We start from the raw sequence: 27,864 nt of genomic DNA on the forward strand, positions 1-27,864 counted from the left end.
TCTCTGATGCAGAGCGGCGGTGTGAAGAGCCGCGGTTCTCGGGTGCAGAGCGGCGGTGTGAAGAGTCGCGGTTCTCTGGCGCAGAGCGGCGGTGTGAAGAGTCGCGGTTCTCTGGCGCAGAGCGGCGGTGTGAAGAGTCGCGGTTCTCTGGCGCAGAGCGGTGGTGTGAAGAGTAGCGGTTCTCTGGTGCAGAGCGGCGGTGGGAAGAGTCGCGGTTCTCTGGCGCAGGGCAGTGGTGTGAAGTCGCGGTTCTCTGGCGCAGAGCGGCGATGGGAAGAGTCGCGGTTCTCTGGCACAGAGCGGCGGTGTGAAGAGTCGCGGTTCTCTGGCGCAGAGCGGCGGTGTGAAGAGTCGCGGTTCTCTGGCGCAGAGCGGTGGTGTGAAGAGTAGCGGTTCTCTGGTGCAGAGCGGCGGTGGGAAGAGTCGCGGTTCTCTGGCGCAGGGCAGTGGTGTGAAGTCGCGGTTCTCTGGCGCAGAGCGGCGATGGGAAGAGTCGCGGTTCTCTGGCGCAGAGCAGTGGTGTGAAGTCACGGTTCTCTGGCGCAGAGCGGCGGTGGGAAGAGTCGCGGTTCTCTGGCGCAGAGCAGTGGTGTGAAGTCACGGTTCTCTGGCGCATAGCGGCGATGGGAAGAGTCGCGGTTCTCTGGCGCAGAGCAGTGGTGTGAAGTCACGGTTCTCTGGCGCAGAGCGGCGGTGGGAAGAGTCGCGGTTCTCTGGCGCAGGGCAGTGGTGTGAAGAGTCGCGGTTCTCTGGCGCAGAGCAGCGGTGGGAAGAGTCGCGGTTCTCTGGCGCAGAGCAGCGGTGGGAAGAGTCACGGTTCTCTGGCGCAGGGCAGCGGTGTGAAGAGTCGCGGTTCTCTGGCGCAGAGCAGCGGTGGGAAGAGTCACGGTTCTCTGGCGCAGAGCAGCGGTGGGAAGAGTCGCGGTTCTTTGGCGTAGAGCAGCGGTGGGAAGAGTCGCGGTTCTCTGGCGTAGAGCAGCGGTGGGAAGAGTCGCGGTTCTCTGGCGTAGAGCAGCGGTGGGAAGAGTCGCGGTTCTCTGGCGTAGAGCAGCGGTGGGAAGAGTCGCGGTTCTCTGGCGCAGGGCAGCGGTGTGAAGAGTCGCGGTTCTCTGGCGCAGAGCAGCGGTGGGAAGAGTCACGGTTCTCTGGCGCAGAGCAGCGGTGTGAAGAGTCGCGGTTCTCTGGCGCAGAGCAGCGGTGTGAAGAGTCGTGGTTCTCAGGCGCAGAGCGGATTCTCTCCCGGAGATGGATGGGATAAGTAGAGTGCGGGGGAAGGTGGGAAATCAAACCCTGACAAGGTAATATTGGTGCCGTTCCCGTCGGAGGCGGATCTGTCAGACCTTTATGATCATTTCATTCTCCGGAGTCGCAGAGCGGCAGCAGATAATATCAGGATCGGCTTCCTCCGTACTCCATGATTGTCCTTCACCTTCCGGACGGATCTGTCGCTAGGAAGCCCCAAATATCCCAGGAAAATGGCGGCACCAATTTATAGTGAAGTGATTGGAAAACAGAGAAAACTGGGAAGATCAGTGTACTGCTGTTCCTATGCCTCCTGCTGAAACAATCCTCGCACAACCATTCATTGGGAAGATCAGTGTTCTGCATGTCATCTGCTGACCCCCCCCCCCCCCCCCCCACTGCACAGCTATTAGCTAGGAAGTTCAATGTACTGCTGTTTCAAAGCCTCCTGCTAGCATGCCCTTGCAGACCCATTCACTGGGAAGATCAGTGTATTGCTGTTCCTATGCCTCCTGCTGACATGCTCCCCCCCCCCCCCCCCACCCCCTGCACAGCTATTCACTGGTAAGATCAGTGTGCTGCTGTTTCTCCACCTCTTGCTCTCTAAGGTATTTATGCAGCTGAGAACGGAGGTCATGTGATCACTTATATAAAAATAAAAAAAACAAGAAATAAAATGTATTTTTAATGTTTTTGAATATTTATACAGAAATGTTTTGCTTTTCATTTGAATGTTGTTGTTCTGGTCGGTGAGGATTCACATATATCATAACAAAACACGTGCAGTTTGTTTTGCACGCATCAACATGCGCTAAACGCAACGCACGCGGCAACAGAAGAGTACTCTTTATGTATCCATTGCAGCCAATAGTAAATGCTCCCGCTTTGCTTGCTGCCTCGGAGCCATGGGGGGGAAACGAACACACTGCGGTATTGCATCCCGTCACTGAAACGCGTTAGTCACTTAGTTTAAATACCAACCCAATGCATTCAAGCAAGCAACTCCACCACCTATGCGTTGCAGCGCACAATCTGCGTTGTGGTGCATTACCAAAAAATAGTTTGTGTCTGCGTTTTTTCGGATGTTTTGCGGCTTGCTGGGCGCCTTCACACATTGCCCATTAATGAAAAGATGCACATAAGCGCGCCCTCACCGCAGCCTCTTGAAGTCTCCCCTGTGGCCAATAGGAAGCTCTCAGGGTTTTCTTGCTGCTAAGGAGCAAATGGGACGGCGTGTTGGTTAACCCTTTCCTGGAGGGGGGTGGTCTATGTCTGCAGGAGATGCCCTGCGGTGGCGGAGGGTCGGTCCGCTCCCCGTTCTCCTGCAGCTCTGGATACTGTAGCAGCTGCCTTGTGTATACTATAACAATGGGCATTGTTTTCCTGTAACACGAGGCCGCCAGAGAACGACGTGCTCCCGTATCAATGTCTCCCAGACAATGCCCGCAGCAGACGCTTAAAGGGCCAGCCGCAGCTTTCCAGCCGGCCCGCAGTGCTGAGACAAAGTCATCTAGAGCCCGGGGCAGGGCGAGCATGCTAAAATGCACCCCCCCCCCCAAGATGTACGAGCGTTACATGTCAGTAAACCCCCCCCCCCCCCCCCATAAAAACACTGAGCACCAATCTGCATGATTACTGATCCCCCCCCCCAGTACACATCTTCTATTCCCAACTTCAAATCCCCCCTCCTAGCACAAATCCTCTACCCCCATCCCCCTTCACAATACAAATTCCCCTCCAAGAACAACACTTACCCCCTGCCACCCCAAATGAAACCTTCCAGCAGAAATCCTCTCCCCCCCATCCCTCCTCCCAACACAAATCCCCCTAAATTATCACTCCTGGCACCTCCCCCTCCAAATTTCCCCTCCGAGAACAAAGCTGACCCCCTGCCACCCCAAATTACACCTTTGAGCACAAATCCTCTTCCCCACCCCCCCAACACAGGCCCCCCTAAATTATCACTCTTGGCACCCCCCTCCAAATTCCTCCTCCGAGAACAAAGCTGACCCCCTGCCACCCCAAATTACACCTAACAGCACAAATCCCCCCCCCCCCCCCAACACAGGTCCACCTAAATTATCACTCCTGGCACCTCCCCCTCCAAATTTCCCCTCCGAGGACAACACTGACCCCCTGCCACCCCAAATTACACCTTCCAGCACAAATCCTCTTCCCCACCCCCCCAACACAGGTCCACCTAAATTATCACTCCTGGCACCTCCCCCTCCAAGGACAACACTGACCCCCTGCCACCCCAAATGACACCTTCCTGCACAAATCCTCTTCCCCCACCCCCCCAACACAAATCCCCCTAAATTATCACTCTTGGCACCTCCCCCTCCAAATCCCCCCCCCCCCCGAGAAAAACACTGATCCTCTGCCACCCCAAATGACACCTTCCAGCACAAATCCTCTTCCCCCACCCCCCAACACGAATCCCCCTAAATTATCATTCTTGGCACCTCCCCCTCCAAATTCCCCCTCCGAGAACAACACTGACCCCCTGCCACCCCAAATTAAACCTTCCAGCACAGATCCTCTTCCCCATCCCCCCCCCTCCAACATAGCCCCCCCTAAATTATCACTCCTGGCACCTCCCCCTCCAAGGACAACACTGACCCCCTGCCACCCCAAATTACACCTTCCAGCACAAATCCTCTTCCCCATCCCCCCCTCCAACACAGGCCCCCCCTAAATTATCACTCCTGGTACCTCCCCCTCCAAGGACAACACTGACCCCCTGCCACCCCAAATGACACCTTCCTGCACAAATCCTCTTCTTCCCCCACCCCCCAACACAAATCCCCCTAAATTATCACTTTTGGCACCTCCCCCTCCAAATCCCCCCTTCCCCCGAGAAAAACACTGACCCTCTGCCACCCCAAATTACACCTTCCAGCACAAATCCTCTTCCCCCCCCCCCCCCCCAACACAAATCCCCCTAAAGTATCACTCTTGGCACCTCCCCCTCCAAATTCCCCCTCCGAGAACAACACTGACCCCCTGCCACCCCAAATTACACCTTCCAGCATAAATCCTCTTCCCTATCCCCCCCCTCCAACATAGCCCCCCCTAAATTATCACGCTTCGCACCTCCCCCTCCAAGAAAAACAATGACCCCCTGCCACCCCATATTACACCTTCCAACACAAATCCCCCCCCCCCCCCTCATGATACCACAGTGCCCAGGGCAGCCGCCCCTCCTCCCCCTCCCTGTCCCTGTCACCCACCCGACCCGGGGATCAGCGACTCGGAACTGTCACTGTAACGTACACTAAAAGAACGGGATATACAGGCGACAGCCGCCACAATGATTTCTAAACATAATAAAAGAGAGCGGACAGAAGATGTGTGCTGAAATGTAGAAATAACAAATAAGAGATACAAATTATATTATAAATGATTATTATATAGAAGAGATATTTGTGTGTCCTCAATAAAAAGGATCCAATGACGCCATCTTCCTGCCACGGCTCAGCAGGTAATATGCAGTCCCCGGGACTGACACCCTAAAACATTTTGTGTACTTGTGCCCTAGTGCAGGACTATGGAACACCTCCCCCTCTACTCGTGACCACAATGTGAGGGATGTGTTCTGCAGTCCACATAGATAGCTGGGCACAATATGACACTCACTGTACTGTATCTATGGAGGAGTAGTGTTGTCGTCCTAAGGCAGAATTATAGAACACCTCCCCTTCTCCTGGCGTTCACAATATGAGGGAGGTGTTCTGTAGTCCGCAGAGATAACTGGGTACAATCAATGTAACACTCATTAATGGTACTGTATTTACAGAGGAGCAGTGTTGTCACCCTAGGACAGAACTATAGAACACCTTCCCCCTCTCCCGAGTCCACAATGTGAGGGAAGCGTTCTGTAATCCGCAGAGATAGCTGGGTACAATGTAACACTCACTCACTGTATTGTATCTACAGAGAAGGAGTGTTGCACTCCAGGGCAGTACTATAGAACACCTCCCCCTCATGTCCATAACATAATATGCAATCCTGGCACAGACACTAAAACACTTTTGTGTACTTGTGCCCTAGAGCAGGACTATGGAACACCTCCCCCTCCTACTCATATCCACAATGTGAGGAAGGTGTTCTGTAGTCCACACAGATAGCTGGGCACAATGTAACACTCACTGTACTGTATTTATGGAGGAGCACCGTTGTCACCCCGGGGGGCAGAACTATAGAACACCTCTCCTTCCACCTCATGTCCACAATGTGAGGGAGGTGTTCTGGAGTCTGCAGAGCTAGCTTGGTACAATGTAACACTCACTCTCTGTGCTGTATCTATGGGGAGCAATGTTGTCACCCCAGGGCAGAACTATAGAACACCACCCCTCCACCTTATGTCCACAATGTGAGGAAGGTTTTCTGTAGTCTGCAGAGATAGCTGGGTACAATGTAACACTCACTGTGCTGTATCTATGGGGAGCAGTGTTGTCACCCCAAGGCAGAACTATAGAACACCCCCCTCCTCCCCCTCATGTAAATAACTTAATATGCAGTCCCTGGGACTGAAACCACAAAACATTTTGTGTGCTTATGCGCAGCACCCTAGGGCAGGACTATGGAACACCTCCCCCTCTTCTCATGTCCACAATGTGAGGGAGGAGTTCTGTAGTCCGCGGAAGTAGCTGGGAACAGTGTCACACTTACTCACTGTACTGTATCTATGGAGGAGCAGTGTTGTCACCCTAGGGCAGAGCTATAGAGCCCTTCCCCCTCTCCTCATGTCCTAACATAATATGCAATCCTGGGACTGACACCCTGCAACACTTTGCATACTTTCGCCCTAGTGCAGAACTATGGAACGCCCCCCTCCTCATGTCAACGATGTGAAGGAGGTGTTCTGTAGTCCACATGGATAGCTATGTACAATGTAGAACTTACTGGATTCTATGGAGGAGCAGTGTTGTCACTCTAGTGCAGGACTATGGAACACCTCCTCCGCCTCCTCATGTCTATAACATACGGGACTGACACCCTAAGATATTTTGTGTGCTTGTGCCCAACCCCCGACTCCATCCGACTGACAAATGTGACATAATAACCACAGAGGACGGGGAGTTCTGCATTGTGGGAGGTGAAGGTTTCATCTCCCTGGTTTAGGTCCGATTGGCTGTGAATCAGAGAAACTCGAGTTCTAAATTCTTCCACAAGTGTCTGACTGTTAGAAGCCCCATGATAGAGATACTAATAAATATAACACCACAAGGAGTGAAGCACTAAGTGCACACGGCAGTGACACAGCAACCAATCAGGATCCATCATGTACTGGTGTGATTGGGCCCCTTTAGGCGGGGGGGGGGGGGGGGGGGGTGGAGATTATTAGGCGTCATTACAAGTTCTCTCTAAAGCCAACCCCCGAGGAAACATTGTATTCAAAAGTGGAGATCCTTTCTTGGCTTTTTACTCCAGCCTCTCACTTCCTGTCCTGGTGACACCATGTGTCAGGGTGTGTCAGGGTGTCACCAGGACAGGAAGTGAGGGGGCATTTCACAGACAGCAAAAAAAAACCCACATATTGGATCTGAGATTCTAAAGTGTCACGTCACAAATTAAAAATCCAGATACAAAATAATTCCAATGTAAGATCAAACGGAGGACTTTATATTAGACGCTGGCGCTTTTTGGGCGCCAGATTTCGCCACCGGGGCAACAAACTAGTGTATGCTTTCCCACAGGACATACTATGTATAAAATACAATCAATACATGAAAAACACATCACTGTATAAAAGGAAATATAATCCGTAAATTGGAAAAAAATGATTAAAAAAAAAAAAATGAAACATTCATGATAGAAAAGAATAGAATATATGAAATGATAATAGTAATAATATTGACAGTGTGAAGTGTGATAATAATAATAATAATAAACATCCTATATTATTATTATAAAATAATAACAATATAGAATCTTAATAATATTAAAATGAAAAAACGTTAATATTGAGTTTAAGGCTATAAAGTAATTTCCAATGGAATATTGCATCAAAATTCTTAATAAAACTTTGTAAAATATATAATTTACTATAACTCTTTATATATATAATTTACTATATATATATATATATATATATATATATATATATATAATTTACTATAACTATATATATATATATATATATATATATATATATATATATATATATATATATATATAATTTACTATAACTTTTTATATATATATATATATATATATATATATATATATATATATATATATATATATATAAAATTTACTATAACTTTATATATATATATATATATATATATATATATATATATATATATAAAAAATTTACTATAACGTTTTATATATATATATATATATATATATATATATATATATACACACACACACACACACACACAGTACATATAAAACACACACATACATACATACATACATACATACATACATACATATACCCACTCTATTGTCAAAAGTATTGTGACGCCTGCTTTACACGCACATGAACTTTATTGCCATCTCAGTCTTAGTCCGGAGGGTTCAATACTGAGTTGCCCTTTGCAGCTATAACAGCTTCACCTCTTCTGGGAAGGCCGTCCACAAGGTTTAGGAGATGTGTCTATGGGAATGTTTGACCATTCTTCCAGAAGCGCATTTGTGAGGTCAGGCACTGATGTTGGATGAAAAGGCCTGGCTCACAGTCTCTGCTCTAATTCATCCAAAAGGTGTTCTATCGGGTTGAGGTCAGGACTCTGCAGGTCAGTCAAGTTTCTCCACCCCAAAACTCGCTCATCCATGTCTTTATGGACCTTGCTTTGCGCACTGGTGTAAATCATTTAGTGGAGGGGGGATTATGGTGTGGGGGGAGCGGGGATTGTGGTGTGGGGTTTTTCTTTTTCAGGGGTTGGGCTTGGCCCCTTAGTTCCAGTGAAGGGAACTCTTAAGACGTCAGCATACCAAGAGATTTTGTACAATTTGATGCTCCCAACTTTATGGGAACAGTTTGGGGGACGGCCCCTTACTGTTCCAACATGACTGCCCACCAGTACACAAAGCAAGGTCCATAAAGGCATGGATGAGCGAGTTTGGGGTGGAAGAACTTGACTGGCCTGCACAGAGTCCTGACCTCAACCCGATAGAACACCTTTGGGATGAATTAGAGCGGAGACTGCGAGCCAGGCCTTCTCGTCCAACATCAGCACCTGACCTTACAAATGCGCTTCTGGAAGAATGGTCAAACATTCCCCATAGACACACTCCTAAACCTTGTGGACGGCCTTCCCAGAAGAGTTGAAGCTGTTATGGCTGGAAAGGGCGGGGCCAACTCAATATTGAACCCTACGGACTAAGACTGGGATGTCATTAAAGTGCATGTGTGTAAAGGCAGGTGTCCCAATACTTTTGGCAATATAGTGTGTGTGTATGAATTGAATACACCATGAAATCATAATAGCAAAAATATTGACAGAAGTGTAATTGTAATTCAAGTATAATAATATTAATAACAATATTTAATACAATTAATAATAAAAAAAAACGAATAATAACAATATAAAAAAATGAATCATAATGATTCTATTTCAATTTGCTGAAAAATAATGACAAAAAGAAAAACAGCTGATATTGATAAAAATGATACAAAGTTTATGGTTATAAAGTGACTTCCAATGGAATATTGCACAATAAAAAAAAAAAAAAACTCTATATAACCTTGTAAAATATATAATTTACTATAACCTTGTAGATGTAATGTTGCAAAGCACTGTGCAAACTGTTGGCACGATATAAATCCTGTATAATAATAATATTCATCATTTCAGATAAGGAGTTCTGATTTGTTTCTGGTTTGCACATGTTCTGCGCTCGTTTTGGGTCTGTGTTTTAGAAATACTGAAGATAGTCACAGCCAGGAAATGAGCATTTTTTACAGAAAGGGACAGCTCAGGTACAGCGCCTTGCAAAAGAATTCACACCCCTTAAAATTCCCCACATGTTGTCATGTTACAGCCAAAAAAATGTATTTTATTGGGATTTTATGTGATGGACCAACACAAAGTGTCACATAATTGTGAAGTGGAAGGAAAATGATACAAATAAATATGTGAAAAGTGTGGGGGAGGGGCATTTGTATGGCGCCCCCCGGAGTCAATACTTTGTAGAACCCCCTTTCTCTACAAGTCTTTTTGGGGGTGTCTCTACCAGCTTTGCACATCTAGAGAGGACATTTCGGCCCATTCTTCTTCTTTGTAAAATCTCTCAAGCTCTGTCAGATTGGATGGAGAGCGTCTGTGATCAGCAATTTTCAAGTCTTGCCACAGATTCTCAATGGGATTTAGGTCTGGACTGTGACTGGGGCCATTCTAACACATGAATATGCTTTGATGTAAACCATTCCATTGTAGCTCTGGCTGGATGTTTCGGGTCGTTGTCCTGCTGGAAGGGGAACCTCCGCCCCGGTCTCAAGTCTTTTGCAGACTCTAACAGGTTTTCTTCTAAGATTGTCCTGTATTTGTCTCCATCCATCTTCCCATCAACTCTGACCAGCTTCCCTGTCCCTGCTGAAGAAAACCATCCCCACCACATGATGCTGCCACCACCATGTCTCACGGTGGGGATGGTGTGTTCAGGGGGATGGGTGGTGTTAGTTTTCCCCACACATAGCGTTTTGCTTTTAGGCCATAAAGTAGAATTTTGGTCTCATCTGACCAGATCACCTTCTTCCACATGTTTGCTGCCCCCTCCCCCACATGGCTTCTCACAAACTACAAACAGGACTTCTTATGACTTTCTTTCTCCAATGTCTTTCTTCTTCTCACTCTTCCATAAAGGGCAGATTTGTGGAGAGACGACTAATAGTTGTCCTGTGGACAGATTCTCCCCCCTGAGCTGTGGATCTCTGCAGCTCCTCCAGAGTTACCATGGACCTCTTGGCTCTTCTCTGATGAATGCTCTCCTTGCCCGGCCCGGTCAGTTTAGGTGGACGGCCGTGTCTTGGTAGGTTTGCAGTTGTGCCCATACTCTTTCCATTTTCAGATGATGGATTGAACAGAGCTCTGTGAGATGGTCAAAGCTTAGGAGATTTTTTTTTATAACCCAACCCTGCTTTATACTTCTCCACAACTTTATCCCTGACCTGTCTGGTGTGTTCCTTGGCCTTCATGATGCTGTTTGTTCACTAAGGTTCTCTAACAATCCTCAGAAGGCCTCACAGAACAGCTGTATTTATACTGAGATTACATTACACACAGGTGGACTCTATTTACTAATTAGGTGACTTCTGAAGGCAATTGGTTCCTCTAGATCTTAGTTAGGGGTATCAGAGTAAAGAGGGCTGAATACAAATGCCCCCCAAACACACTTTTCACATATTTATTTGTATCATTTATCATTTTCCTTCCACTTCACAATTATGTGACACTTTGTGTTGGTCCATCACATAAAATCCCAATAAAATACATTTAAGTTTTTGGTTGTAACATGACAACATGTGGGGAATGTCAAGGGGTATGAATACTTTTTCAAGGTACTGTATTTGTCTTCTCATGACAGGTACACTTTAATCCTCACAATATTCATTGATTACAGGAGATGCTCTCATTATATTATTTAGCATTGATTTGATACATTATAACAACAAAGAGATCCGAACAGAACAACCAGAATCCTCTCACTATTGAAGAGGACCCATCCCCCACCATGGAGCCGGACTTATAGCGGGTACAACAAGTCACACTCCGCCAAGAAGGAGGAACATATTTCAGCACAAAGCGTGCAGGAGAAGGACACGCCCCCTGCGCAGCTACAAACATTGCAAAGAATTATTTAAGAATTCTGAAGCACGCATGCAAAAATTACAAATAAAGAATTCAACAAAAAAAATATAATTATGATGCAAACAATGATTGGTTGAACCCAGGAGGACTTTGTTTTGTTTATCCCAGCCGACCCCGGGACAGGAAGAGAGGAGAAATCTTCCAGGTGGGGACACTTTGTTTCAGGGATTTCATCCACTTTGGGAGATTTCCTCTTACTTCCTGTTGTGTGTCTTTGAAAGGAAGTGAAGGGAAATCTCCCTGATGGGATGGCAAAAAGCTGACAGGGTTTTTAAAATATTCCGCGCTCTATCCAAAAATAAAAAGGAACATTTTCACATTTTATTTTATTTAAAAATATTTTTTTTTTTTTTTAACGTTTCAGATAAAGTGAGGGAGTCTTAAATTCTCTGTCAGGCTTTTATTGGGGAGATTTTCCCCTCATTTCCTGTCCCCGTGACACCTGTACAAGAAATGAGGGTGGCGGTAGTCACTGGCAGTGGCAGCTGGTGCTCAAAATTTCTGGGGTGGCGCAAACAAACTGAAAAAGTCAGAAAAAAAAGAAAAGAAAAAAATTGCAGCCTCACTGTGCCCATCAAATGCAGTCCCTGTGCCCATCAAACCCAGCCACTGTGCCCAAACACCACCACTGTGCCCATCAAGCGCAACCATTGTGCCCATCACGCAGCTACTGTGCCCATCAAATGCAGTCCCTGTGCCCATCAAAACGCAGCCACTGTGCCCATCAAACGCAGCCACTGTGCCCATCAAACGCAGCCACTGTGCCCATCAAACGCAGCCACTGTGCCCATCAAAAGCAGCCACTGTGTCCATCAAAAGCAGTCCCTGTGCCCATCAAACCCAGCCACTGTGCCCATCAAGAGCAACCACTGTGCCCACCATGCAGCCACTGTGCCCATCAAAACGCAGCCACTGTGCCCAAACACCACCACTGTGCACATCAAGAGCAACCACTGTGCCCATCATGCAGCCACTGTGCCCATCAAAACACAGTCACTGTGCCCATCAAAACACAGCCACTGTGCCCATCAAAACACAGCCACTGTGCCCATCAAAACACAGCCACTGTGCCCATCAAAACACAGCCACTGTGCCCATCAAAACACAGCCACTGTGCCCATCAAAACACAGCCACTGTGCCCATCAAAACGCAGCCACTGTTCCCATCAAAATGCAGCCACTGTGCCCAAACACAGCCACTGTGGCCATCAAAACGCAGCCACTGTGCCATCAAATGCTGCCACCGTGCCCATCAAACGCAGCCGCTGTGCCCACCAAATACAGTCACTGTGCCCATCAAAACACAGCCACTGTGCCCATCAAATTCCGCCACTGTGACCATCAAATGCAGCCACTCTGCCCATCAAATGCAGCCACTTTGCCCATCAAACGCAGCCACTTTGCCCATCAAACGCAGCCACTTTGCCCATCAAACGCAGCCACTTTGCCCATCAAACACAGCCACTGTGCCTACCGTGGAAGGAACGCTAGAACAGCAATGCACACATTTTCAAAAGTTTTAACCCCTCCCCCGCTCTTCTAACATTGTCGGAAAGTAAAGCTGCATTCACACCTAGCGTTCGCTTGATTTCGCTTTTCTTTTGGTGTTTTTTTTTTTTTTTTTTTGTTTTTTTTTTTTTCGTGACCCGCATAGAGCAGCCTATTTTTTTCAACAGGCTGCTCTATGTCCAAAAAAAGGCATCTCGGCGGCTTATGACTTTTTTTTTGCGCGTTCATTTTTGATGGGCCCATTTTGGCATTTGTTTTTGCATGCGGTAAAACGTGCGTCTGCTTGCCGATTTTGGGGTTCCATATGGATGCCACGGCTGACACGACGCACGTTTTTCTCCGTCCAAAACAGACAAAATAATTTTTGTGACAAACGCAGTAAAATAGCTTGTGTAGCTTTTTGCCGCATTCGCTTTTTTTTTTTGCGCTCTTTTAACCGCGTTTGTTGCGGGGCGTCTGCTTGCTGGTAACAACCTATGGCACCCCAAACGCGATGCCGAAATTTGCTCCACTCAAAACAGAGACGAAAAAATTTGTGACAAATGTAGCAAAAGTATATCATGTAGCTTTTTGCCGCATTCATTTTTTTGCGCTAATTTTTTGGCGTGCATTTTGCTACGTTTGTTGTGCGCGTCTGCATGCCGTTAGCAAAGAATGCCACCCCAAATGTGATGCCCATTTTGCTTCACCCAAAAACAGACAAATTCTTTTTTTGTGACAAACGCAACAAAGTAGCTCATTTAGCTTTTTGCCGCAATAACTTTTTTTTTGCGCCCTTTTTTAGCGTTTTGTGTCTGTTGCTGCATTTGTTGCGCCCCTCTGCTCGCTGTGCTTGAGGTGCCGTTGACAGTGAACGGCACCCCAAAAGCAATGGCCGTTTTGTGTGCGATTTTGCATGCGTTTACCGAACGCGAAGGTGCGAAGGTGTGTCTGGAGCCCAAGTAAGGGGGAATCCTCCCCCCCCCCCCCCACCTGTGCAACAGACATTAATAAAAGCCTGGCAGGGGCTCCAACCTTTTCCTCCTCCACCCAAAACAGACAAATCGTATCTAAATTTAAGGCGGCGTAAACGGGCGACAGAATTTCCGGGGACAAAAAAAAATCACGAAAAGTTACGCGGGAAGCCGACTCAGCCAGTTATAAACGAAGACGAGCGGAATTCCCTCCGAAATGTTCTGTCCAGAAAAAAAAAAACGTAAATTTGGCGATTTTCTGACCTTTGCAGGCGCGGAGCGGCCGGCCGCCCTTTGTCTCGGGAGGTGTCACGGATCGAAGAATCGGCTGGATATAAAGTAACGAAACCTTTCCAACGTTACAAATGCGGAATCGACATTTCTCAACCCAACGCCGTTAACCCCTCAGTGACCCCGCCGCACGTGCCATACCTGCACACACTTCATACATAACAAAGGTCAGCTCTGGTCGTCTTTGTTAGGTATCCAGTGGCCCCGGGGGCCCCCCAGCATTGTGTCATTCCAAAGCACGCACACAATGCAATGTCACAACATTCCCGGATAATAGAGACGGCAATGACAAGAGAGACTTACCATTGTCAGGGGGGTGTGTGTGCGTCCTCATTGCGCAGTGTGCGCCCCATCACCTCCCAGTCCAGGCAAAACGCGCTCCGTATTCCAGGATCCCCAAACCATTGTTCTCAGCACCAGTCCCACCTGAGCTCTGTCACCGTCCACAACCCGACACCCCGCAGTATGATTTATAGCGTGCAAAGTGTGTTACCCTGTGTTCTGTACAGTGTGTGTATTATACTGACTAATGACTGGCGGGGATAGCATGCCCCGGAGTGTGCTCACTATTGTGCAGTGTGTTATATTATGCTGTATGTGTGTTATACTATACAGTGTGTAGTATTAAGCAGTGCGTGTTATATTGTCCTGTGTGTTATAATGTGCAGTGTGTGTAATATTGTGCTGTGTTAGGTAATGTGTGTGTGTGTGTTATATTATGCAGCGTGTAGGAGTGCGCTGTGTGTGTTGTACTTTGATGTGTGTATTATTGTGAAGCATGTATGTTAGATTATGCAGTGTGTGTTGCCTAGTATTGTGCAGTGTGTGCATTATGTTATGCTAGGTGTTAGATTATACAGTGTGTATGCCACATGTAATATTGTGCAGTATAAGGTACATTTTGATGTGTGTTTTAAATAATGCATATAAAGATGTGTGTAGAATTGTACAGTGTGCTATATTGTGTGCTATGTAGTATTGTGCAGTGTGTTATATTGTGCAGTGTGTAGTATTGTATAGTGTATATTATTGTGCCGTGTATAATATTGTGCAGTGTGTTATATTGTGCAGTGTGTAGTATTGTATAGTGTATATTATTGTGCTGTGTATAATATTGTGCAGTGTGTAGTATTGTATAGTGTATATTATTGTGCTGTGTATAATATTGTGCAGTGTGTTATACTGTGCAGTGTGTAGTATTGTATAGTGTATATTATTGTGCCGTGTATAATATTGTGCAGTGTGTTATATTGTGCAGTGTGTAGTATTGTATAGTGTATATTATTGTGCCATGTATAGTATTGTGCATTTTGTAGTATTGTATAGTGTATATTATTGTGCCATGTATAGTATTGTGCAGTATGTAGTATTGTATAGTGTATATTATTGTGCCATGTATAGTATTGTGCAGTGTGTTATATTGTGCAGTGTGTAGTGTTGTATAGTGTATATTATTGTGCCATGTATAGTATTGGGTAGTGTGTAGTGTTGTGCAGTGTGTAGTATTGTATAGTGTATATTATTGTGCCATGTATAGTATTGTGCAGTGTGTAGTATTGTGCAGTGTATGTTATATTTTGTGGTGTGTTATATCATGCATATAATGCTGTGTGTTACTGTGTTGTGTGTAATATTGTGCGGCATGTAGTACTGAGCAGTGTGTAGGGTTGTGCAGTAAGTAATATTGTGTAGTGTGTATTATTGTCTAGTGTGTAGTATGTAGTATTATGCGTTGTATAGTATTGTCTGGCGTGCAGTACTGTGCATTGTGTAGTATGTATTATTGTGTAGAACTATGCGGTGCGTATATTATTGTGCGGTGTGTATTATTGTGCGGTGTTTATTATTGTGCGGTGTGTAGTGTTGTGTAGTACCGTGCGTTGTGCCTCTGATGCTGATAAACTCCGGAGTGAGAGAACAGTGAATGAGTGTGTAGTTGGGTGTGCGGTGGGTGTGTGCTGAGCTGTGTGGATGTCATCTAATAGCAGTATAGTGCGCTGTGTCTGCTGTGTGTGTAATCCTCTATATATATATAGTACAGCTGTGCTATTATTATTATAGATGTTCTTTCTGCACTGAGTGTTAGTTGTGTGTGTGACTTGTATTGCGGAGTGTGTCCTGCACCTGTCTGCAGAATTTCAGCATGTTGTGTGTCACCTGGATGCTGTCACCTTGTCATCGTCCCCCCCCCCCCCCCCCCCCCGTGCATTGTGTGTATTACACCTGGGTGGTGCGGTGTGTGTTATAGCGGGGTGGTATGGTATTATACCTGGGTAGTGCGGTGTGAGTGTGGCCGGCTGCTGTTGGCTCTTTGTGTGCCGTCTCTCTCTGCAGAAGCTTGCTTTGCATTGACAATAAGCTGTTGGTTGCGCCCTCCTCTCTCCTCCTCCTTCCTCCTCCTCTCCATGGTGTCCTCTCCTCCTCCTCGCTGTCTGTCCCCGGGAATCAGCTCTGCCCTTGTCCTCCCATCTTCCTCTGGGTCCTGATACACTGGAAACTGCTATCGGTTGTCCCCGGTCACCATGGGAACGGAGGGCAGGGAACCAGAGAGGTGCCCCGGGTTGGGTGACGCCGTCAACGTCACGCCCCCACTTTGCTGCATGCTCTCCGCAGCCACCTCTGCAGCGCGCCCGCTCCGGGGACCAGAGGACGGCGCCCGTTTTAGGAGGTACTGCCTGGACCCCCTCACCCCCCCCCCCCCCCCCCAATGATGAAAGCTGGAAATGTAACTGCAAATAGAAAAAGTATTACAGAGAATACAATCGTCCGGACTTACCTCTGCCTTCCCCTCCTACCAGACACTACACACCGGATGACGGGGAGGGGGGATCGATCATCATCCCATCATCACTCTTTCATCGTTTCTTCATCGCTCCTTCATCATTCCTTAGTCACTCCTTCATCGTTCCTCCATTATTCTTTTATCGCTCCTTCATCGTTCCTCCATCATTCTTTTATCGCTCCTTCATCGTTCCTCCATCATTCTTTCATCGCTCCTTCATCGTTCCTCCATCATTCTTTTATCGCTCCTTCATCGTTCCTCCATCATTCTTTTATCGCTCCTTCATCGTTCCTCCATCACTCTTTCATCGCTCCTTCATCATTCCTTAGTCACTCCTTCATCGTTCCTCCATCATTCTTTTATCACTCCTTCATCGTTCCTCCATCATTCTTTTATCGCTCCTGCATCGTTCCTCCATCATTCTTTTATCGCTCCTTCATCGTTCCTCCATCACTCTTTCATCGCTCCTTCATCATTCCTTAGTCACTCCTTCATCGTTCCTCCATCATTCTTTTATCACTCCTTCATCGTTCCTCCATCATTCTTTTATCGCTCCTTCATCGTTCCTCCATCACTCTTTCATCGCTCCTTCATCGTTCCTCCATCACTCTTTCATCGCTCCTTCATCGTTCCTCCATCACTCTTTCATCGCTCCTTCATCATTCCTTAGTCACTCCTTCATCTTTCCCCCATCACTCTTTCATCGATCCTTCATCGTTCCTCCATCACTCTTTCATCGCTCCTTCATCGTTCCTCCATCACTCTTTCATCGCTCCTTCATCGTTCCTCCATCACTCTTTCATCGCTCCTTCATCGTTCCTCCATCACTCTTTCATCGCTCCTTCATCATTCCTTAGTCACTCCTTCATCGTTCCTCCATCATTCTTTTATCGCTCCTTCATCGTTCCTCCATCATTCTTTTATCGCTCCTTCATCGTTCCTCCATCACTCTTTCATCGCTCCTTCATCGTTCATCACTCTTTCATCACTCCTTCATCGTTCCTCCATCACTCTTTCATCGCTCCTTCATCGTTCCTCCATCACTCTTTCATCGCTCCTTCATCGTTCCTCCATCACTCTTTCATCGTTCCTCCATCACTCTTTCATCACTCCTTCATCGTTCATCACTCTTTCATCGCTCCTTCATCGTTCCTCCATCACTCTTTCATCGCTCCTTCATCGTTCATCACTCTTTCATCGCTCCTTCATCGTTCCTCCATCACTCTTTCATCGCTCCTTCATCGTTCCTCCATCACTCTTTCATCGCTCCTTCATCATTCCTTAGTCACTCCTTCATCTTTCCCCCATCACTCTTTCATCGCTCCTTCATCGCTCCCCCATCACTCTTTCATCGTTCCTTCATCGTTTTATCCACCGCTCACCGGAGAACATTGAATTTCTTCTTCTTCTTCTGCGGGATTCTGGAAAAATAAAAAAGTGATATTGTAGCAATTAATTGATACATTGGGGGTGATTAAGTAAAAAAAGGAGAGTACAAAATCTGGTGCAGCTCTGCATAGAAACCAATCGGCTTCTAACTTCAGCTTGTTCAATGAAGCTTTGACAATGAGGCTCCGTGCACCCGGGACGTTCAGAAAAAGTCTTTCTGGACGTCGGATTGCCGGCAGGAAAACGCTGCTTTAAAAACGCGCTTTTAACATCGGTTTTTGAGAGTTTGTCAGCGGTTTTGGGCATTTCTTTTTTTTTTTTTTGACACCCAGCTTACATTCAGTTCTGCAATGTAAAAAATGCTGAACGCTGATCAGAGGCGCGTTTATCTGCGTTTTTCAACGTTTTTTTTTGTGATCAGAAGAACTGCTCTTGAATGCGATTTTAGGGCGTTCAGACAACGGTCCATAAACTCCCCTGCTGATAAACTTCAATAAGCGTCCATGTGCGCCTGGACACATAGGACAGCATACAGGGGAGTTTAACAACTTGCAGACCAGCCGCCGCAGTTAGGCGTGGCTGCGCGATCCACCGTCATTGTACGTCGGCCGCTCTAAGAGCTATTGGAGGCGCGCACACGCGCACCCCCGCCGGAGCCGATGCACAGGGATCTGTCAATGTGATCAAACAGATCCCCATTCTGACAGGGGAGAAGAGAGAGAGAGATCTGCTGTTCCTAGTGATCAGGAACAGCGATCTCTCTCCTCCTCTAGTCAGTCCCCTCCCCCCACAGTTAGAAAAACCCTCCTAGGGAACATTTAACCCCTTGAATGCCCCCTAGTGTTAACCTGTTCCCTGCCAGTGACATTTACACAGTAATCAGTGGCAGTGGCGGCTGGTGCTCAAATTTTTTTTTTGGGGGGGGGGGGGGGGGTGCAGAAAGTTTTTGAAATAAAATCATTAATTGCAGCCACTGTTCAATCAAACGCTGCCACTGTGCCCATCAATTGCAGCCACTGTGCCAAACACTGCCACTGTGTCCACAAATTCAGCCACTGTGCCAAACGCTTCCACTGTGCCCACCAAACACTGCCAATGTGCCCACCAAACGCTGCTAATGTGCCCAAATGCTGCCATTGTGCCAAACACTGCCACTGTGCCATCAAATGCTGCCACTGTGCCCATCAAATGCAGTCACTGTGCCAAACGCTGCCACTGTGCCCATCGAATGCTGCTACTGTGCCAAACAATGCCACTGTGCCCATCAAATGCTGCCAATGTGCCCATAAAATGCTACCAGTGTGCCCTTGAATGCCCCCAGTGGGACCCCAGCCCGCCCGGCACTTACCTTGTCTTGGTGGGGTAGCGAGTGACAGCGACGAGCGGGGTCCTTCGTGCATCTCCTGCTGTCCTCATCTCCCGTCCTCTCCCCCTGATAGGCGTCCAATAGCGGCGCCTGTAGTTTCAGCCAATTGGGTAACAGGTAACAGACCCGAGCACCTGATTGGCGGAGAGCTGTTATAGTTTTCTAACACAGCTGAGTGAACTGCAAACGCAAACGCCTTTCTCGATGCCTATTAGAGCCTGATCAGAAGGAGACGCCCAGCGAGGACACCGCCGTGATGGTGAGAAGGAGACGCCCAGCGAGGACACCGCCGTGATGGTGAGAAGGAGACGCCCAGCGAGGACACCGCCGTGATGGTGAGAAGGAGACGCCCAGCGAGGACACCGCCATGATGGTGAGAAGGAGATGCCCAGCGAGGACACCGCCATGATAGTGAGAAGGAGACGCCCAGCGAGGACACCGCCATGATGGTGAGAAGGAGACGCCCAGCGAGGACACCGCCGTGATGGTGAGAAGGAGATGCCCAGCGAGGACACCACCGTGATGGTGAGAAGGAGACGCCCAGCGAGGAAACCACTGTGATGGTGAGAAGGAGACGCCCAGCGAGGCCCCCGCCGTGATGGTGAGAAGGAGACGCCCAGCGAGGACACCGCCGTGATGGTGAGAAGGAGACGCCCAGCGAGGACACCGCCGTGATGGTGAGAAGGAGACGCCCAGCGAGGACACCGCCGTGATGGTGAGAAGGAGACGCCCAGCGAGGAAACCGCCATGATAGTGAGAAGGAGACGCCCAGCGAGGACACCGCCGTGATGGTGAGAAGGAGACGCCCAGCGAGGACACCGCCGTGATGGTGAGAAGGAGATGCCCAGCGAGGAAACCACTGTGATGGTGAGAAGGAGACGGCCAGCGAGGACACCGCCGTGATGGTGAGAAGGAGACGCCCAGCGAGGAAACCACTGTGATGGTGAGAAGGAGACGCCCAGCGAGGACACCGCCATGATGGTGAGAAGGAGACGCCCAGCGAGGACACCGCCGTGATGGTGAGAAGGAGACGCCCAGCGAGGACACCGCCATGATAGTGAGAAGGAGACGCCCAGCGAGGACACCGCCGTGATGGTGAGAAGGAGACGCCCAGCGAGGACACCGCCGTGATGGTGAGAAGGAGATGCCCAGCGAGGAAACCACTGTGATGGTGAGGAGACGCCCAGCGAGGACACCGCCGTGATGGTGAGAAGGAGACGCCCAGCGAGGACACCGCCATGATAGTGAGAAGGAGACGCCCAGCGAGGACACCGCCGTGATGGTGAGAAGGAGACGCCCAGCGAGGACACCGCCGTGATGGTGAGAAGGAGATGCCCAGCGAGGAAACCACTGTGATGGTGAGGAGACGCCCAGCGAGGACACCGCCGTGATGGTGAGAAGGAGACGCCCAGCGAGGACACCGCCGTGATGGTGAGAAGGAGATGCCCAGCGAGGAAACCACTGTGATGGTGAGGAGACGCCCAGCGAGGACACCGCCGTGATGGTGAGAAGGAGACGCCCAGCGAGGACACCGCCGTGATGGTGAGAAGGAGACGCCCAGCGAGGACACCGCCGTGATGGTGAGAAGGAGACGCCCAGCGAGGAAACCGCCATGATAGTGAGAAGGAGACGCCCAGCGAGGACACCGCCGTGATGGTGAGAAGGAGACGCCCAGCGAGGACACCGCCGTGATGGTGAGAAGGAGATGCCCAGCGAGGAAACCACTGTGATGGTGAGAAGGAGACGCCCAGCGAGGACACCGCCGTGATGGTGAGAAGGAGACGCCCAGCGAGGAAACCACTGTGATGGTGAGAAGGAGACGCCCAGCGAGGACACCGCCATGATGGTGAGAAGGAGACGCCCAGCGAGGACACCGCCGTGATGGTGAGAAGGAGACGCCCAGCGAGGACACCGCCATGATAGTGAGAAGGAGACGCCCAGCGAGGACACCGCCGTGATGGTGAGAAGGAGACGCCCAGCGAGGACACCGCCGTGATGGTGAGAAGGAGATGCCCAGCGAGGAAACCACTGTGATGGTGAGGAGACGCCCAGCGAGGACACCGCCGTGATGGTGAGAAGGAGACGCCCAGCGAGGACACCGCCATGATAGTGAGAAGGAGACGCCCAGCGAGGACACCGCCGTGATGGTGAGAAGGAAACGCCCAGCGAGGACACCGCCGTGATGGTGAGAAGGAGATGCCCAGCGAGGAAACCACTGTGATGGTGAGGAGACGCCCAGCGAGGACACCGCCGTGATGGTGAGAAGGAGACGCCCAGCGAGGACACCGCCGTGATGGTGAGAAGGAGACGCCCAGCGAGGAAACCGCCATGATGGTGAGAAGGAGACGCCCAGCGAGGACACCGCCATGATGGTGAGAAGGAGATGCCCAGCGAGGACACCGCCATGATAGTGAGAAGGAGACGCCCAGCGAGGACACCGCCATGATGGTGAGAAGGAGACGCCCAGCGAGGACACCGCCGTGATGGTGAGAAGGAGACGCCCAGCGAGGACACCGCCATGATGGTGAGAAGGAGATGCCCAGCGAGGACACCGCCATGATAGTGAGAAGGAGACGCCCAGCGAGGAAACCGCCATGATAGTGAGAAGGAGACGCCCAGCGAGGACACCGCCGTGATGGTGAGAAGGAGACGCCCAGCGAGGACACCGCCGTGATGGTGAGAAGGAGATGCCCAGCGAGGAAACCACTGTGATGGTGAGAAGGAGACGCCCAGCGAGGACACCGCCGTGATGGTGAGAAGGAGACGCCCAGCGAGGAAACCACTGTGATGGTGAGAAGGAGACGCCCAGCGAGGACACCGCCATGATGGTGAGAAGGAGACGCCCAGCGAGGACACCGCCGTGATGGTGAGAAGGAGACGCCCAGCGAGGACACCGCCGTGATGGTGAGAAGGAGACGCCCAGCGAGGAAACCGCCATGATAGTGAGGAGACGCCCAGCGAGGACACCGCCGTGATGGTGAGAAGGAGACGCCCAGCGAGGACACCGCCGTGATGGTGAGAAGGAGACGCCCAGTGAGGACACCGCCGTGATGGTGAGAAGGAGACGCCCAGTGAGGACACCGCCGTGATGGGGAGGAGGAGAAACCCAGCGTGGACATCGCTGTGATGCCGAAGGGGAGACACATGGCGAGGACACTCAGTTGTGTGACAATATCGAATAAATATTCACTATTGTCACACTGATTCTGCCTCCTGGCCAAACAGGGAGCAGGTCCCGTGACCCGTTTTCTGATTGGCCGAAAGGAGAAGCTACCCTATTGGACGAGGAAGGAGGCGCATGGCGAGGACACTGCAGTGAGGCCAAGGAGACGTGGCAGTAAATGTTGCGGGTGACACGACCGGAGGGGGGGGGGTGACATGACTGGGGGTGTTTGTTTGCCACGGCCCCCCTAAAAAATACCAACGGCCACCACTGGTCCCGAGTCCCCCTTTACATCAGAGTCCGCAGGGCTCCCCCTTTCATTGCACTGACAATAAAGACTCTGATATAAAGGGTAACTCTGAGGACACTGATTTTTAGGGGAACATCTGGAACTCTGATGTGGGGGGGGGGGACTCTAGAGACCCCAGTCCACCTTCCACAGGTGAATACACCAAGGTAAGGAGGGGGGGGGGGGGTTACTGATATAAGGGGGAGCTATCACTGACCTGACCCTGTTCTTCTAGATATACCATATACCACCATGCACCCCTTTGAATTACTTCAGACCAGGCATGAAACAGTTAATGAAACTTTAATGAGCATCCAGCAGCACAGTTTAGGAGCTCACAGAGTCCAGCCCTAAATAACTAATGCAGGCTGCCCAGCTCATACCTTCCTCATACCTTCCTTCCTGATTCCAAGGAGAATCCCAGCAGGGTGACCCAGAAAGGAGCCACGAGCTCCAGCAGGACTACATGCTGCAGCAGCCCTTCCCCTGAAATCCCATGTGGAAGAGAGAGGAAGCTCTGAGCCCTCCCCTGCTATTTATGTGGCTTGCAGAAGGGGGCGGGGCTCAGAAAAGCCCGGGAAAAGTCTAGACACAGTTAACCTCTTCCCATCCAGGGCAGCCTGAACTGTCTGTATAACTACATAGTGCTATGAATAAAACAGCAGCACAAGCACCTTCTTACAGGCAGATGCTGATGACTTTTCTATAATGGGAGATCTATGATCACACACATTCATTTTATAACATTAGCATTGACACAAAAAAAACAATATCTGATCCAATATAAGCTTACTTGTGAAATCGCCTTTCATGTTGTGAGTGCTGCCTGTCTGCTGGGGTCTCTTTCCACATCTTCAACTCCCAGCATGCTTTGCAGCTTCTCCTCCATTTCTAAGGACTACATATCCCATGGTACTTTGCTTTCTGCTAGAACTGTTTCCTGTACTGACTCCGCCTTCTGAAACTCCTCCCCTCAGAAGGCAGGCTCTGTGTATACAATGTGGAAATGAAGACAGGATTTTACATTCTAACCACAGATTGGCTTAAAATTGGCAGCACAGGTTTCCAAACAGCGGGGAATAGACATGTGCACTAAAGAAAAATGTGTTTGTTTTCATTTCATTTGTTTATTTATTTTCTTTTTTTCGGGTCATTCTTTTTCATCGAAATTTGTACATTCCGAAATTTGTAAATGAGAAAATTCGTAAATTCAGAAATTCTAAAAATAAGAAAGAAAATCCTAAATAAAAATGACCTAACTAACGAATAATAAGTAACTATTAAAAAAATAACTATTTATAGGTATTGGAATTTCCTTTCAAATTTGGCTGTTAGTGAACATAACAAATACAAATTTATCCAAAGTTATGAATTATCCGAATAATAAATGCCATATCTAAGCGAATGGAACGGAATGAATTTAAATAATAATAATAAAAAGTTATTATTATTATTATTGTTATATATTATTATTAATTTGTTACGTTCCATTCGTTTAGATGCGGTATTCGTTATTTTGGATAATTTGTAACTTTTCGACAAATTCTTTCATTCAGAAATATTCTAATTGCCGGAAACACATTTAACAATTTTTTTTTTAGAAAATTCGGAAATCAGAAAATCTGAAATTTAGAAATTTGAAGATTTGAAAATTCAAAAATTTGAAGACTCGCAAATACGAAAATTCAAAGATTCGGAAATTTGGAAATCCAAAAATCCGAAAATAAGAAAACCCAAAAATTTGAAAATCTGAAAAAATAACTAATAATAACTATTATTATCGGTATTGGAATTTTATTTCAAATTTGGCTGTTAGTAAACATAACGAATACAAATTTATCCAAAGTTGAATTATCCAAAATATGAATGCCATATCTAAGCGAATGGAATGGAATGAATTTAAATAATAATGATACGTTTTTATTATTATTATTATATATTATTATTAATATGTTACGTTCCATTAGTTTAGATGCGGCATTCGTTATTTTGGATAATTCGTAACTGTTTGACAAATTCGTTTATTCAAAAATATTCTAATTGCCGGAAACACGTTTAACAAACTTTCTCAAAAATTCGGAAATTAGAAAATCTGAAATTCAGAAATTTGAAGTCTCGCAAATACGAAAATTCAAAGATTCGGAAACTTGGAAATCCGAAAATAAGAAAACCCAAAAATAACTATTATTATCGGTATTGGAATTTTATTTCAAATATGGCTGTTAGTGAACATAGCAAACACAAATTTATCCGAAGTTATGAATTATCAGAAATAACGAATGCCGTATCTAAACGAATGGAACGGAAGGAATTTAAATAATAATAACAAAAAGTTTTTTTTATTATTATTATTTATTATTATTAATTTGTTAAATTCCATTTGTTTAGATGCGGCATTCGTTATTTCGGATAATTGGTAACTGTTCAACAAATTCGTTAATTCAGAAATATTCTAATTGCCGGAAACACGTTTAACAAAATTTTTTCAAAAATTCGGAAATCAGAAAATCTGAAATTCAGATATTTGAAGATAGGAAAATTCAAAGATTCAGAAGTGTGGAAATCCTAAAATCTGAAAATAAGAAAACCCGAAAATTTGAAAATCTGAAAAAATAACTAATAATAACTATTAAATTATAAGTATTGGAATTTGCGTTCAAATTTGGCTCTTAGTGACCGCAATGAATACGAATTTATCCAAAGTTATAAATTATCCGATATAATGAATGCCGTATCTAAACGAATGGAACGGAATGAAATTAAATAATAATAATATTAATAATAATAAAAACTTTTTTTTATTATTGTTATTATTTATTATTAATTTGTTACATTCTATTCGTTTAGATGCGGCGTTCGTTATTTCGGATAATTCGTAACTTTGGATAAATTCGTATTCGTTACCTTCACAGCCAAATTTGAAAGGAAATTCCAATACCTATAATTTAATAGTTAAGTTATTATTAGATAGTTATTGTTTCAGATTTTTGGGTTTTCGAACTTTCGTTCTTATTTTCAAGGTTTTGAACTTCCGAATTTCCAAAATTTTGGATTTTCGCATTTTGAATTTACGAATTTATGAATATTCAGAAAAAAATTTGTTGGGCTAATGGTCTTTCCTTAATTCGGATATTTCCAAATTAACGAATTTGTCGAAGTTCGTTAAAAAAAACGAATCGCACATGTCTAGCGGGGAACACACAGCGCTCAGTCTGGGGAACTTCTTTCACTTTAGTTAATAGAATACATTAAGGTAGTCAGATTTATCAGGAAGGGGGTGGGGTCTGTTTTATGGACCTTTTATGCTGTTCCGCTGAAAAAAACGCATATGTATTCTTGGTGCATTTTTGGTGTGTTTTCTGGTTGCTTGACTCCAAGCATTCACCTATGAAACACGGCCATGTGACTCTAAAAGCGCACCAAAAACACAACCAGGGCGCGGTTTTATGAAGTTTTCCAGTTATTTGGAAGTTCTGTATTTGGTGCACTTTTTAAATCGGGGCAGGAAAGATGTAGCATGCAGGACTTTTAAAAAAACGCAGCGCACTGGTGTGAAGAGTTCCAGAGGAGTCAAAGCATAGTCTCTGCATGGCGTTTTTCTTACACAGCAAAAATGCATCATTGTGAAAGGGCCCAGACCACAAACACACCTCCGGGGGTGCAGTGGTCTCCAAACTGCGGCCCGGGGGGGCCAGATGCAGCCCTTTTCTTGCTTCTATCCGGCCCTTGGGGCAATATTTCATACACTGACACTAACAAGGCCCCAATGACACCAATAACGGGGGGGGGGGGGGGGGCGTTTCCTCTTAAAGACACCAACAATGAGGCCCAATTCAGATTCCAATGACACCAATGATGGGTACAATTTCCCACAATGGCACTACCGATGGGGCCCAATGACTCCAATGATGGGAAATAATTTCTCTTAATGACAAACAATGGGGCATAACTCCTCCCACTGACACCAAAGATGGGGCACAACCCCTCCCACTGACACCAAAGATGGGGCATAACTCCTCCCACTGACACCAAAGATGGGACACAACGTTTCCCACTGACACCAAAGATGGGGCATAACTCCTCCCACTGACACCAAAGATGGGACACAACGTTTCCCACTGACACCAAAGATGGGGCACAACTCCTCCCACTGACACCAAAGATGGGGCACAACGCCTCCCACTGACACCAAAGATGGGACACAACGCCTCCCACTGACACCAAAGATGGGGCACAACGCCTTCCACTGACACCAAAGATGGGGCACAACACCTCCCACTGACACCAAAGATGGGGCACAACGCCTCCCACTGACACCAAAGATGGGGCACAACGCCTCCCACTGACACCAAAGATGGGGCACAACGCCTCCCACTGACACCAAAGATGGGGCACAACTCCTCCCACTGACACCAAAGATGGGACACAACTCCTCCCACTGACACCAAAGATGGGACACAACTCCTCCCACTGACACCAAAGATGGGACACAACTCCTCCCACTGACATCAAAGATGGGGCACAACGCCTCCCACTGACACCAAAGATGGGGCATAACTCCTCCCACTGACATCAAAGATGGGGCACAACGCCTCCCACTGACACCAAAGATGGGGCACAACGCCTCCCACTGACACCAAAGATGGGGCACAACGCCTCCCACTGACACCAAAGATGGGGCATAACTCCTCCCACTGACATCAAAGATGGGGCACAACGCCTCCCACTGACACCAAAGATGGGGCACAACGCCTCCCACTGACACCAAAGATGGGGCACAACGCCTCCCACTGACACCAAAGATGGGGCACAACGCCTCCCACTGACACCAAAGATGGGGCATAACTCCTCCCACTGACATCAAAGATGGGGCACAACGCCTCCCACTGACACCAAAGATGGGGCATAACTCCTCCCACTGACACCAAAGATGGGGCATAACTCCTCCCACTGACACCAAAGATGGGGCACAACTCCTCCCACTGACACCAAAGATAGGGCACAACGCCTCCCACTGACACCAAAGATGGGGCACAACGCCTCCCACTGACAC

The 27,864-nt window shown here is 47.5% G+C and overlaps 1 protein-coding gene across 1 annotated transcript in view; it reads right to left on the reverse strand.

Annotated features, from left to right (window-relative positions):
* The window catches only part of LOC143925105 (uncharacterized), a 171,612-nt gene extending 155,595 nt beyond the window's left edge, over positions 1 to 16,017 (reverse strand). Inside the window, exon 1 of the mRNA XM_077449718.1 lies at positions 14,126 to 16,017. The gene's annotated coding sequence lies outside the window, so the exon portion shown is untranslated. The remainder of the gene's footprint in view (positions 1 to 14,125) is intronic.
* Positions 16,018 to 27,864: the final 11,847 nt, after the last annotated feature.

The sequence above is a fragment of the Lithobates pipiens genome, unplaced genomic scaffold (assembly GCF_037356315.1).
Source record: "Lithobates pipiens isolate NorthernLeopardFrog02 unplaced genomic scaffold, aLitPip1_a1.2 Scaffold_22, whole genome shotgun sequence".
NCBI classification, from domain to species: Eukaryota; Metazoa; Chordata; class Amphibia; order Anura; family Ranidae; genus Lithobates; species Lithobates pipiens.